The following is a 14,574-nucleotide window of genomic DNA, read 5'->3' on the forward strand; positions in this document are numbered from 1 at the left end:
CTCCGCGGGTGCCGCTTGCGTGGAGAACTTTGCCCTGTGACCTGCTCGCCATTGTCCTGGCTGGGAGCCAACGTCTGTCTGCCTGGGGAGTCATCGCTTGAGAGTCCGGCCGCAGAGGAGGTGAGAGGCGCAGGCGAGCGGGACTGCGAGGACCAGCATTCCATCGGCAATCGCCAGCTGGTTCCTCTTCCCGCCGCGCCGCGCCCCCTCCCAGTGCCGCGCCCCCTCGCTTCTGCCTGCACTTAAGTCCTCGCGGCCCCCGCTCCGCGGGTGCCGCTTGCGTGGAGAACTTTGCCCTGTGACCTGCTCGCCATTGTCCTGGCTGGGAGCCAACGTCTGTCTGCCTGGGGAGTCATCGCTTGAGAGTCCGGCCGCAGAGGAGGTGAGAGGCACAGGCGAGCGGGACTGCGAGGACCAGCATTCCATCGGCAATCGCCAGCTGGTTCCTCTTCCCGCCGCGCCGCGCCCCCTTCCAGTGCCGCGCCCCCTTGGTAGATTTAGGTGAAGCTGCTCACGCGCATCGCGGGACGCGCGCGGGGCGGCCACCGGGGCGAAGACCGGGCAAAGAGCGGGCCGTTCTAGGCCGTTAGAGGCCGGGAGAGACCGGACCGGGCCACCCCTCTGTCGCCCCGGTCCCTGTAGCTCCCCCTACATATTCCATCATGGCGACCAGAACTTCACGAAGTAAGTCCGCCCAGCAAGGTACAAGCACTATGGAAAAGTTTTTCCCAAAGACAAGTAACCTAGCTAGTAAATGCTCATCAATCCCAGAGGCGCACCTCGAGATGGGTCCGGAAAGTGTGTTTCTGGACCAGGGGGACACCTTTTCTACAGACGCCAGTACACCGATCGCACTGGATGCCACCCACATGTCACTAATGGACAGCATTGACCAGACGATTGAGTCGGTCCTTCAGCAGTTAAGAACTCCCCTGACGCTGAGGGACAGGAACTCCTCCTGGTTATCTGGGATCTCTGACCATACTGCCATTCCCGAAAGTGGGGGACCAGCCCTGCAAGATCCAAGCCAGGTCGACTTGCCCACAGATGATGTAGGCAGCATAGTGGAACAGCCCCCTAAAAGGAAAAGGTCCAGGAAAGCAAAGAAGGCGAAGAGGGCCAAAGTCGACATAGTAGAGCCAAATCAGACTGACAGCATAGACATTTCTGCTTCTCCTGACCTCAACCTATCAGGATCAAGGTCGAATCACATGGGCTCTCCAGCTCCTGCTTCCCTACCCCTGTACACGGGCCCTTTCATTTTTGGTGGGGCAACTTCAACTAGCACTGACTCATTAGTTAACTCGCTCACTGACATTATGAGGAACTTGTTAACCCCCATTGCAGCTAAATTGGACGCCATAGAGTCCTGACTGAAGGCTTTGGAAAGTAGCCATCTAAGAAAAAGCCCCGGGACAGCCATAAATGTGATTAATGCCCCTCCAGTCCCCCGGGCTTCCCTGGGGAATAGCCTGCGGCCCGCTGCACCGTCACAGGGCGCAAATGTGGTGCCGCCAGGTACGGACGGTGCGCCTGTTTCTCAGGCGCCCCCTTTGTTGCCTCCGGCTCCCAGGCCCCCTGTTCCGGCCCCAAGGAGATCAAAGCAAATTCCAGCGCCACAGACTGGGGGAGCAGCGATCCCTACAAATGGCTCTAACGATGGTCCCGCTCCCCATTGTGATAGGCGCAGGGTTGTCAACCTGCCCCCAGAAGCAGTCCCATATACGGTAATCATGGTGGGAGTACCTGAGTTAACTGGTGACATGAGGGAGCCCCAAGACTCGCTACGTAACAAGGTGATAAGCTGGCTTACCATCAACAGGCCGCTGCCCCCTAACCTGAAAGGTGAGGTCCTGATGGCTAGGAGGATCCCTTGGATTGGTCACACCCCGAAGAATAGGGCAGGGGATTGCATTATCATAAGTTTTAAAAGCCCCCACGTAGCAAACTACATCTCTAATTGGCTTGCAAGGCCTGATAAGTCCAACATAGAATTAGTCCCCCTTTCATACTTCTACCCAAATGCAAGTAGCACAGAGGCAAGGGGGGAGAAGGGGTGGACTAGAGTGGGCTTTGCTGTGGATGGCTCACGCTATAGACCAAGGCACCACTTTCCACATGCCCAGGTAAACTTCATGCATCACAACAGATTCTCCTGCCTAGACCAGGTCGACTGACTACATATCACTGAGACTTCTTCTGGCCCGGGAAAGATGGCAGATGAGGCTCCTGGGCGGGTGGGAGGGAGCGGAGCCCTTGTAACTGAACCCGGCCTCCTGGTTAATGCTAAAGTCAAGGCGCAAAGTCGGGTGGGAATGACTGTAGCCCCTGCTATTGTATATGCCCCGCAGGTCAACGCCAGAGATCGATCGCCTAGCAGTGGTGACAGTCTGTGCTCACAGGGGTCTTCTCACAACACCGGGTCTGGCCACATCCTGCAACCCGGGGGTGAGGAGGTGGCTGGTCCATCTACCATCGCGCCAGGAACTCATTCACCCATAGTCCTTACGCAATCCCCTACTGTAGGTCAAGGCCCTCCACTTACAGATCAGGGCCTGAGAATTGTTTCGTGGAATGTAGCGGGTATTGCAAATAAGGAAGGCACACCGGAGTGGGACCACTTGGTGGCCAGTAGCGACATCCTCCTCTTTCAAGAAACGTGGGCGCGGGACACTGTAACCAGGAACGGGTTTGATGTATTTGAAATCCCTGCCAAATGGGGTGGTAGGGGGAGACCGTCAGGAGGGCTGGCGATCTGGGTTGCGAGTCACACTGGATGCCAGGCGGAACAGGTAAATACGTCCTCGCAGGACATCCAGTGTGTTCGGCTCACATGGCCTGGTAAACCATCATGGGCAATTGTGAATGTCTACTCGCGACCGGTTGCCGCGCCAAACGAATCCCCAACCCTAAACGACCTCTCCTCCTTCCTGGGGCAACTCCCGGGAGACCTCAGGGTGGTGCTTGGAGGAGACTTCAACTGCCACTTTGAACCCCTTGAGGGCATGTCGGAGGGTGCCCTCACGGCAGAGGATGACTATTGGGGGGTCCCACCCTCGTCCTCCCCCTATCCCAAAGCCTGGTCCCCCCTCGCAATACAACTTATGTCCCTTACCCTGAACCATGCACTGAGGGCTTGTAATGGACGTACCCTTTCCGATACTCCCTCAGTGTGCACTTTTAATAGGAGGGGTCAAGAGTCGAGGCTAGATTACATCATGCTAGACATTACACTCTGGCCTAAAGTCCTCGACTTTAGGGTAATAAACAGGTCAGACAGCGACCATAACGCCCTTTGTCTAAATATCCAGTGGCCTCCCCGTGCAGTGGGAAAAGTGGTAGAAAACCCCGGGGGGGATGAGGGGGAATTGGTTCTCACAACCAGCAGGCGCCGGGTCAAGTGGGGAAAACTTGTGAGCTCAGATGAGGCCATTAGCAAACTATACGAGTTGGCACTCCCAAGGTTTACGGAGGTGGATGCACTTCTAAACGCACCAAGAACCCCGGAATATAATGAGAAATTGGGTGATATCCACCAGGGTCTTGTAAGAGACTTGGCTGAGGTATTCCACCCGCTGGTGCCAAAAAGAAAGAAAAAGACCCATGTTCCCACCTGGTATACCTCCTCTTGTAGGGCAGCAAAGTCTGAGCTTATTGCTGCAATAAAAGAGGGGTCAAATAAGGCCAAGGTACGTGACCATAGGAAACACTATAAAGCAGTGATGGCGACTGCCAGGACCGAGTGGGACTGGAACCACTGGCAAGATCTCCATGATGCCCTAAAAGTTAGGGACTCCCGCAAATTCTGGGCCCTCGTTAATAATGGTATAGGGGAACTCAAAAATGCAGTGGAGCCCAATATTGCCCCAGAGGTTTGGGAGGCCCACTTTGGGGAGCTTTATCAAGATACCAATCCCTGCACTGTCACAGCTCCAGTTGCGCCTTATGGCACACAGGACTGTGAAATGGAACTATCCCTGGGGGAAGTGGAGGCAGCCCTGAAACAACTAGCAGCGGGGAAGGCGCCAGGTCTGGATAGGCTACCTGGGGATTTGTTTAGGCACCACGTGGACATCTGGGGCCCATACCTTCTTATTCTTTTTAATGCCATCCTAGGAGGTATGTCAATCCCCGGGTCGTGGCTGGGGGCAGAGATAGTTCCGATCCACAAGAAGGGATCTACTCTGCTCCCCGCCAACTACAGGCCCATTAGCCTAATAGACGTACCCCAAAAGCTCTTTGCGCGCCTCATCCTTAATCACCTCCTGGACTGGGTGGAGGACAACGACATCATGACCCCCCTTCAGGCTGGCTTCAGAAAGAACACGTCGACCATGGACCAGATCTTCCGCCTTCTTCTCCTATATTGGAAGACCGTCACCATAGAGGGAGGAAGACTGTACATGGTCTTCGTGGATCTGAGTTCAGCCTTTGACCTAGTCCCTAGAGGGAAACTTTGGGAGGTTTTGCAGAACCTAGGAGTGCCCCCACACCTTCTTAGTATTATCAGTAGGCTCCACGACAACAACTACGCCCAAGTAAGGTGTGGGAGGGATGGTAAGCTCTCGGGCAAATTCCCGGTCCGTAGAGGAGTCAGACAGGGCTGTGTCTTGGCGCCAACCCTGTTCTGCCTCTTCATTAACAGTGTCATTCAACATCTTGACACTGTTGAGGACAACGATGCCCCGGTTTTGGCAGGCAGGAGGGTTCCGGCAATCATGTTTGCTGATGATACCCTCTTGCTTTCCAAATCCCCCATGGGGATCCAGAGAATTCTGACTGGTTTTGGCCTTTTCTGTCGGCAACACGGGTTGGAGGTCAACACAGAAAAAACTAAGTTTATGATCTTCAATCCCCCTACCAGAACCAGACCCAACCCAAAACTGGGGGAAGCTAGTCTTGAGAGGGTCTCTACTTTCGTTTATTTAGGGGTTACTTTACAAGAAAACTTGGCTTGGGACTGCCAGATAGCGAGATCTAGGCTGAAATTATCCCAGCTAGCGGGCGCACTCCTGAAGGTGGCCAATAAGTCCACCTTCAAGCCTGTAAGCCCGGCCCTTGAAACCTACAGATCCCAAGCGAAGGCAGCAGCCATGTATGGCAGCGAACTGTGGGGTTTCAAAGCAGGGAAGGCACTGGTAGCGGTGGAAAATACTTTCTTGAGACGCCTACTTGCTCTCCCGCAGGGCACGCCACTCCTCCCCCTAAGATTGGATTTGGGGTTATACTCCATTGCTGAAGATCTTTTGTCGAAACCCGTGAAGTTCTGGCACCGGATATGGACTACTGAGGAACTGCATCACTATAGACAGGACCTTATCCACGTACTGAGGCTGAATGGCAGTAACAAAATCCCCTGGCTGGCTTTTATTAAATCAGAATTGTCCAGTTTGAACCTGCCAGATCTCTGGGATGATCCAGCTCAGGGCTGTCAAAGGATCACACGTAAATCTCTTGCCCAGCTTTACAAAAATAAATATCTGGCTGACATGGACAATGCTTATAGCACCGGCACCTTGACGAGTCGTTTTATGGAGTCCAAAAATTCTTACCTTTTTGAACCTTTTATGGATTTTATTTTTCCTCTTTTGGCGAGGAAACTGTTCTTGCAATGGAGGTTTGGCACACTCCCCACTAAAGTATTTACCCACAAATGGCACATTGGGGGTGACAAACTCTGTCCTTGTTGTAAAACCAAGGATGAAGACGATTTGCATATAATGTTTGTTTGCCACGCATACCAGAATCCCAGGAAGCGTTGGATTGCACCGATGTGCCGAAACCTGGGTTTTCGGGAATACCTACAAGCATACAGGGTAATGAAAACCAATACCCTGGGACATATTGTCTTTGCGGTATCAAAATTCTTAATGGCAGCTTGGTTGATAAGGAAGAAAATGTCCCCCTGAAATGGTGCCACTGTGTTTCCTTACCCCATGCAGACCCTTTAGACTTTTTTATATGTAAATATTGTGTAACATATGCATTGCATCTTTTTATTGTGTAATATATGTACTGTATTTTACTGCATCTTTTATGGCCCATGCGGCCGAAATAAAGAATTTTTGGAATTGGAATTGGAATATGCCCAGCGTATCAAGCCTTTGTATGCTTTGATACAACCTACTTTTACCAAATCGTGCTGGATGCCAGAACACTCAGCCATTCTGCAATCTTTGCAGGCTGATCTGCTAGAATCTAAATTCTTACTGACTCGTGATAACCACACCAACCTGGTGATAAAAATCATCCCTGTGGCAATGGGTTTCACATACCTGACTTTAACGAAGGGGACACAGTACCCTTTGCTTACAAGTCACACTTATACACTTCGGCTGAAATGCAATTTTCCACTGTGGAGAAAGTTTTGACAGCAGTGCAGATGGCGATTCTTAAAGAACATGCTCTGTCACAGGGAAAACGCATGTTGGTTGTTACCCTGTTTCCTGCGTTAGAGGCAGTTACGAAAGCTAGTGTACCAAATTCTAAAGCTTTGCACCCTCGGTGGATACAATGGGCAGCATCATTGACATCTCCGGACGTCACCTTTATTTTTGATGCCTCCTTACAGTCGCAGGAGTTTTTGCAATATGAATTAGTTCATCCTGCAAATTTGGCTATGCGGCCTCTGGAGGATTTCCATTGCATCATATACACTGATGGTTCAGCGTAGGTTGCGCATGGGTTTCAGCTTGCGCCATTGTGGTAGGTGCTATGGTGAATGATGAGTTCAAGTCCAAAGTTGTGCACACGCAGACTCTAGGGGACTGCGTCCGCACAATTGGCAGAGCTTCGTGCTCTGATGTTGAAATTGGAGTATGCTGATCCTAGTGTGACTATTCTTATTGTAAGTGATTCGTATTACTGTGTCCAGTCATACAATGAAAACCTGTTCTTTTGGATTCAGAATGATTTTCGTGATTCCAAATGGTAGCACAATAAAAAATAAAATGTTCTGGGTAGAAGTGGCTGAGCTTAAGGAGCAGTTGCCACTCGTGTTTGTAATTCATACTCTTGGTCATCAGCGCGTGGGAGTCCACGCTGTTGGCAATTCGCTTGCCGATGGGGCAGCAAAATCAGCAGTATCAACATATTTGGTTGCAACAGTTACACGTTCCAAAAGTAAGATTGATGATGATATCTTGGCGGCTGTTGCTGCGACTGAGAGGGGATGTAAATATCCTAAGGGGTTCCCTTCAAAGTATTCATACCACTTAAGTCCAGATAAGGCTCCTTATGTGAAAATACCTGACGTTGGAGAGAGATTGATTTCCAACGCGGATCGCAGGCACACATTGCTCACAGCGGCCCATGAAGGGGTTGCATCTGAGCATGCGGGCCTTTCAGCTACTGTGGCTCAGTTACAACAGCATTTCTGGTGGCGGAGACTGTACAAACAGACGCGTGATTATGTCCTTCAAATGTGACATTTGCCAGCAGATTAAGCCTTCAACTGCTGCGTGTCCGCCCCAGACACAATTGTTCATTTCTAAAAAACCACTTGGTTGTGTATATTTAGATCACTGCGGTCCTTTCTTCTTCTGATACTGCGTATAAGTTTATCTAAGTAGCAGTTGATTCATGCACACGCTTTGTGTGGGTATGGCCTTACTGCAGCGCTGATTCACGGACTGTCATAAGAGATTTGCGTGTCTATGTAGGGATTTTTGCCTGTGGTACCTTCCATTCGGATCAGGGTCCTGCTTTCGCCTCTAAGGCGTATAAGGATGCCATGGCTTCGTTGGGGGTCCAAGTGAAGTTTTCGTCTCCATACAGACCTGAGGGTAATAGTGTTGTGGAACGAATGAACCGTGACTTAAAGCAATCTTTGACAGCACGAGTTATAGGCACTGGCAGGACCTGGCTGACCAACCTCAATGGCGTGCAGCGTGCACTTAATAACCTCCCTAGAAGGTCTCTGGGTAGGTGGACCCCATACGAAATGCTCTTTGGTATCAAGATGATTGTACCGGACCTTGACGGTTTAGACTAGCCGGCTGTTGCTGCCTCATTTGACGTAGATGAACATTGCAATGTTTTACAGACTCTACAAGAGACGAGAGACAGTCCTGCAAAGGAACACTTGCCCTCCACCTCGGATGATGCGTTGCAGATCCCGGTAGTTGGCTGGCTACCCCAAGTTGGAGAATTGGTTCGGGAGAAGATCGAAAACAAGAAAGAATTTGGACCCTCTTATCGAGCTCCAGTTCCAGTGCTTGGTGTGAAGGGCACAAGAACAGTCATTTTACCACCATTTCCAGGTCGTAAGGAAAACAGGTATATCTCCATTGAGAATGTCAAGATACACAGAGTGGCCGATTCTTCTTAGTATGACACCGGCAGTCTCATGTCCTTCGATTGTGAGAAATTCTGTATTGGCCACGGATTAGATTCCTGAGCCTGAGGTTGCCTTCGAGATGCCTGCAATTTCTAGTCCTTTATTGAGTACATTGCCTGGTACTCAACTTGATGAAACTGACTACACTTACCCAACTGACTTATCAATGCCTGAATTACTAACTCGCGTGGCCACAGAATCCAGATTTTCATTTGACACTGTTTCCCACACATCAAGAAAGCCTTCACGGATTACTGTTTATGCAAGATTATTTAAAAAACATTTTTTGATTCCCCCTTGGACATATATTTGGCAAGTGCTTTTTTCAATTTACCTTTTTATGTCAATTGGTTTTGTGTTTAATTTTTCCGTATAGTCAATGGACACTATGTCGAAGAGAGAACATGCATTAGACATCTTAATGGAACATTGGCACCCCATTCCTCCTCGCATACTGCACACAGATTGAAGAGAGACGTGGCTTTTGTTAACATCACTGCTTGGCCTGTCCTAGATGGGATTGTATGGGATGCTGTTAAGTTTCAAATCCATGGCCAAACTGAGGTTATAAATGTCCCTAATGTGCTTAGAGTTAACATGGGGGATGTAGTTAAACAAAATATACGTTCTGATGATTGAGATGTTCAGGCCGTAGAAGCATTGTTTTCTTATTTGAAATATTATGCTGCTTTTGATGCTGAAGATTTGTATTTAGAATCTGCTAATTACAGTGATTTATTTTGTTAACAACATTTTGGCAATCACTACCTACATAAAACTAATACCAGGAGGAGAAATGTGAATTACACACAATGGGAACATTGTCCAGCTCCTATACAAGGCAGTTCTAGTGCCTTTTTTAAAAAAGTACACTTATTTTACTGGTTTTAATCAGTCCAATTACAAAGCATTTTATTTTAAAATGACCGAAAAGTCCATATCCAAGGTTAGACTTACCGATACTAAATTATTGTACTCGAAGTCCTTTCTAGACCAGCTAGCTGTTGGTGGCTAACAGTTGTGGAAGGAAACAGTTGACCTTAAATCTGTTTGGGGTTCTAAAAGTTGGCAGCTGCAAGGAACTGAGGCTTTGCACCGTGCATGTCTCATCCCGAATCACATGTTGTTTTTTAATTCATAGACAACATGCCTTGGATTGGCTACCACTAAAAAATTAAATGCTCCTTCTTTCCCTGATTTAGAAGAATATTCAGGTTGGGGTAATACTACAAAATTTTCGATCAGAGAGTTGCAAACTCTGTTGCTAAATTCTTCTTTTAACATATCCAGTTTGGATCCCAAAGGCTGGTTGCTCTGGCACAGAAGTGCTGACTCGTACCAACATTGTTTTCTGGGTTTGGCCCAAGGCTTTACACAGGTCAGGGTGGATCCCCGTTTTGAAAGTGACCATTCTGTAACTACCTATTCTGTAGGCAAATTATGTCAGAATTGGCTCAAACATTCTACCTTGGCGTCAGTTAAACAGCATTTATCAAAACTGACTGACGATGTTGATCTGAATGATTTCATAAAAGGCCTGGCTAAAGGTAGATCTAAAAGATGGATATATGCTGTTTATAACGAATTCTGGAAAACTTCCAAGATTGAGGCGGCTACCCGCCTTAGGGCTATAGATAAGGCTAATTTAGAAAAGGTGCTAGCAGTGGTAGATAATAGCATTAACACACTTTCTTCCCGCATTTACACATTGGATAATATTGTGTCATCTGTTGTTGATATTGTGCAAGATGAAGTGTCTGTATTGTACCATGTTCAAAATCAATTGTGTTCTCTTATGCAATTTACTTGGACCCTGCAGACGCTCAAGGCCGTAAAAGTGCCATGGCATTACATGAATACCTCTTCCCTATTTGCCCAGTTTAAGCAACGTTCACTTTCAATGACGGATGCTTCTTTTTCCATGTTACACATTGAACGATTAGAGTCCTTACCATTTTCTGTGGCAGAGGTCACTACTGCAACGTGGGTTATCCACGGATTAATAACTCTACCGTTTCCTCTGTTCAAGTTTAAAAATTGTTTGAAGTATTTTGCCATTGGTAGATACGAGCCTCTTGGTAGTTCCTATCTCCATGAAGCCTGGTCGCTTCCATTTACATATAGATGCCTTAGGGAGGGCAAGGAAGTTTATCTGAATGGTGAAGAATGCACTGAAACACCGGATCACTCATTAATGTGTAGACATATCCAATTACAGGGCTCCTGTAATCAAGACGAGCCTAATTTAGCCTGCGTTTTAAAAGGTACCCCCGTACCCGCTATCGTTTCCACATTCACATTACTGGCAAATGGGAGTTATTTACTATTAAACAATGAGGATTGCTGTGGGTTAATAAAAGGCATTGCTTACCGTCAGTGAGCGTGTGGTTTGCTGAACAAATGTGATGTACCCACCCACGCATGGGAAACTGGATGTTTCCATCTGGCAAAGGATTCCAACCTTGAAAGCAGAGTTCAATAAGATGAGTCGCAAAAGAGCTCTATTGTCCCAAAAAGAAGTTGCTCAAACATCTGCTCGTGAAACATTTGTCCTTCACGTAGCTAACACCCGCGCAGAGGAGCATGCTTTGTTAAATACTGACTTGCCATTACATTTCGGTGAATTAATTCACACAATCTTTAATGCATCCTCCACAACTGGGCTGCGCACTTTTTCAAAGTAGTTAGCAGCGGCCTCGTGACAGCGTTTCAAAGTATATTTGGGGTCTTTCCTGCTTTCTTTCATTCGATCTTTTCTAGCCTGTTCGGTGGAGAAGCGTGGCTCAGTGGTTAGAGGCGGCAGACCCGGAAGCTGAGATCGGCCGTGGACCAGGGTTCGATTCCCCGCCTCGGCAGGTCTCGGGCTAAAAAATTCCACGGGGGTCGACAATTCTCGCTCCGGTGCCTACTCGACTCACGGGGTCACACTCTGCGACTCTGGGCAATAGCTTGCTTAATCTCCACTACGGCCCCTCGCGGCGGGATGCCTGGCTTTCACCTTGTGGATACCTGGCCGGGGTATCTCACAGGGGAATACCAGGACGGGTTCCCTAAGCAAGCGCCTTGAGACCCCTGGGTTAAAGCGCGCTATATAAATCGAAGCACATTTACATTTACATTCCCATTTTACTGGCGCTGGGGGCCGGCGTTCTTTTGCCGTTTTGTTTCAATCAAAATGGATGCAAATCCTGTGTTTCACGACAAGCTGTCACGACTGGCTCTGTTTCGCAACAGAATGCTTGAATACTATAGAGCGCTGCCACTCGCCACCTAAGTGCAGTTTATGGATTATCGTTTCGATTTTCCTATTTTACATGTGTACAGCCTGTCTTTCTTGCATGAGTTGTGATTTCGACTGGGCCCTGGATTTGTGTGTCGGCAATACGGTGTCTCCTGATGTGGATTATAACTAGCTCATGAGCCCCTCAGTTGCTCATGAATTGCTTTGTTCTGACGGAGGGATTATGGCCTTTGCAGCGATGCATGGAATACTGGGTCGTTGGAATGTGTTCGCAGAGGCGCAAGATTTCTTGGCACACAGCTTCATTGAGAACCCACTGAGTTGCCCTCTGATGGTGCTAAAGTCTCCGGTAATTGAAGCGCATGTATGTTCTTTCCCACTATTAAATTGGATGGCTGAACTATTTTCGGATGAGAACAGTCAGTTCCTATTGGAAGTTGTTGCTGCGTATTTTGCATATTCAATGTTAGAATGAAGTATTTCTTCACGATTAATTGGACATTGAACATTTTTTTAATATATTATTTTTATTTTTTCTGGCATATGACAATTTTCGCTGCCCCGGGCCTATTGACTTTGCCAAAGCCAATGACTAAACTTTCTTGCTTATGAGATTTTTTTGAGTGAAAGTTTTTACTTTTTTCACATGCGCAAATTTGAGCTGACTGTCGTTCTTGGACTCTGCTTTCAAAAGTTTGCCCCTTATCTTATTTTTTCTTGTGTTATACGTGCTCGGATCAAAGGGAGGGTGTTCTATTGATATGCTTTGCCTTCGCACCGTGTTAAGTTAGCATGAGCTTATTAGGAGTTTAAACGCCATTTTACCTTTCTGCTGCTTCTGCACACGGCACATATTGTTATTAGAGCCTTTAGCTTAGTAGAATATTTTGCTTCATACGAGAATAATAGGTTTTGCTATGTCTGAAGGAGGGGCAGTGAGTCTGTGGACGGGGGCGTGAGGGCAAGCCATGCAGATATGACTTAGGCTCGGGCAGAAAATCCGGTGCATGAGACGGTGTCTGTCTGCCCCTGCTGCACATTCCGGTCCGCAGTGCACACATCCCACCCCTGCCCAGACCTATGCAGATCAACCAGCCACATCCGAGTCCTATGTCAGCAGCCAGGGGGCTCGTAAATGTTTTCTGTAAAACCACAGAAAAAACATGCCCTTCTCAAAACATTTGACAATATAGTTGCTCTTCTGTACACACACACACACACACACACGTACACGTACACACACACAATCAATACACAAATCCGAGGGCTGTCCAAAAAATCTTTTGCTTTGTGAGGTAAAATCGATTCATACTATGAATTAATTACTATAGTCACCATCTGTTGTAAACAAAGTAGTCACCATATGACTGCCCATGTGATATGAGAGAGCAGTCCGTGAACCATTTTAAATACACGCCGTATGGGGACTCACTGAATAGCGTTATTATAGCTAAAGATATGAAATTTGCCCAAGACGTAAATGCGGTTGCTTCTTCCCAGATTCCAACATATGTGGTTCCTCAATTCTAGATCATATTTTAATTTGTAAAGATCTAGAGCTATTCTTTAAGAGCTATGTAGTGAGGGCAAGTTGCATGAGTGACCACAATCCTATTGTCATACCGCTACATTTGCCTTTGGCAAAAATAAGGGATAAAAAAAAAAACAAAGAGTGTAATTGTGTAGAATGGGAACAAGTTTATTAATATCAAATGGGTAAAGAGCGATAAGTCTGCATTCCTTGAAGATCTTATGACAAACAATAAGCTGGAGATAGTCACAGTTATCTCAGATACTGCCCCGCCCCAGTGGACATTATATCTGCTTTCTCAAATATAAATGGCCTTATGGCAGACAAATTAACGAAATGCCATAGGAAATGTCCGTAAACCCGAGATGGTTCAATAAGAGTAGTTCTGTAGCCCATAAGGAGCTATGGGTGGCACTTAAAGGAACCCGAGGAACAAGGATGAAATAACTAGAGTAAGGAAAGACTATAAGAAGGTAATCGAGGATAGGAAACGGTCCCTGAAGGAAAAGGCCTAGGAAGATTTGAAAGGTGCGTCAGCTCGGAAAGACTCTTGTGATTTCTGGCAGGTGGTTAATTCAGTTTCTACTTCCGGGGTCAAGGTGCACAATATTGATACTTAAGTTCCAGCTGAAGCGTGGGTTACCCATTTCTCAAAAATGTTCTCCCCGCAGCCTAGGACAGTAAATTTACCCTTCGTAATGGAAACTCCTTTTGATATGCATTTAGCCCAGGGCTTAAGTAACTCCATAGAGGTGAGAGGTACTTTTAGCCATAGAACAAAGCCACCCAGAGAAAGCTCCTGGTCCAGAGAGAATTCCAGTGGATCTATATAAGCACTTTCCAGATTTCTGGGCACCACTGATTACAAATGTCTTAAAAGCTGTAATAGTAGGCCCATTAGTCAATACCTGGCAGGAGGGAATTATAGTGCTGATTTTTAAAAAAAGATGATAAAACGCAACCCTGCTGCTATCGCCCAATCTCCCTTCTTGATAGCTCAGTAAAAATATTTGGCAGGGTAATTCTGGCGAAATTGGAACTCTGGGCATCGAAATGTCGGGCACTCAATTTACCAGTTTGAATTCCGACCTGGGCTTGGAACTGTGGAACAATCTATTAATTCATCATTAATTTTTCAAAAGTATACTAAGGCACAGAAGGGCTGTGTTCACCTAGCTTTTATGGACCTAACCTGTGCTTTTGACACAGTCAATCGTAGTCAATTGTGGTCCATAATGTCAGAAATGGGGCTTGACAAACCAATTATTATGTTGCTTAGTAGACTTCATGAACCCGCCACAGCCACAGTCCGTTACAGCTGTGAGGGAGATCTGACGGAAGGCTTTCCCTCTGAAATGGGTATAAGGCAGGGGAGTGTCTTGGCCCCATTTCTCTTTTTATTATATATTAAAGGGCTGGGAGATCAACTGTGTAAGGTGGGAAAGGATATCCCAAGATGTAATA

At 47.3% G+C, this 14,574-nt stretch overlaps 1 pseudogene across 1 annotated transcript in view; it reads right to left on the minus strand.

Annotated features, from left to right (window-relative positions):
• Positions 1 to 10,950, minus strand: part of LOC147663352 (uncharacterized) — a 63,717-nt pseudogene extending 52,767 nt beyond the window's left edge. Inside the window, exon 1 of the transcript XR_015305347.1 lies at positions 10,710 to 10,950. The product of XR_015305347.1 is annotated as an uncharacterized LOC147663352 (transcript). The remainder of the gene's footprint in view (positions 1 to 10,709) is intronic.
• Between the last annotated feature and the right edge of the window lie 3,624 nt (positions 10,951 to 14,574).

This window comes from Lissotriton vulgaris, unplaced genomic scaffold (assembly GCF_964263255.1).
Source record: "Lissotriton vulgaris unplaced genomic scaffold, aLisVul1.2 SCAFFOLD_300, whole genome shotgun sequence".
Classification (NCBI taxonomy): Eukaryota; Metazoa; Chordata; class Amphibia; order Caudata; family Salamandridae; genus Lissotriton; species Lissotriton vulgaris.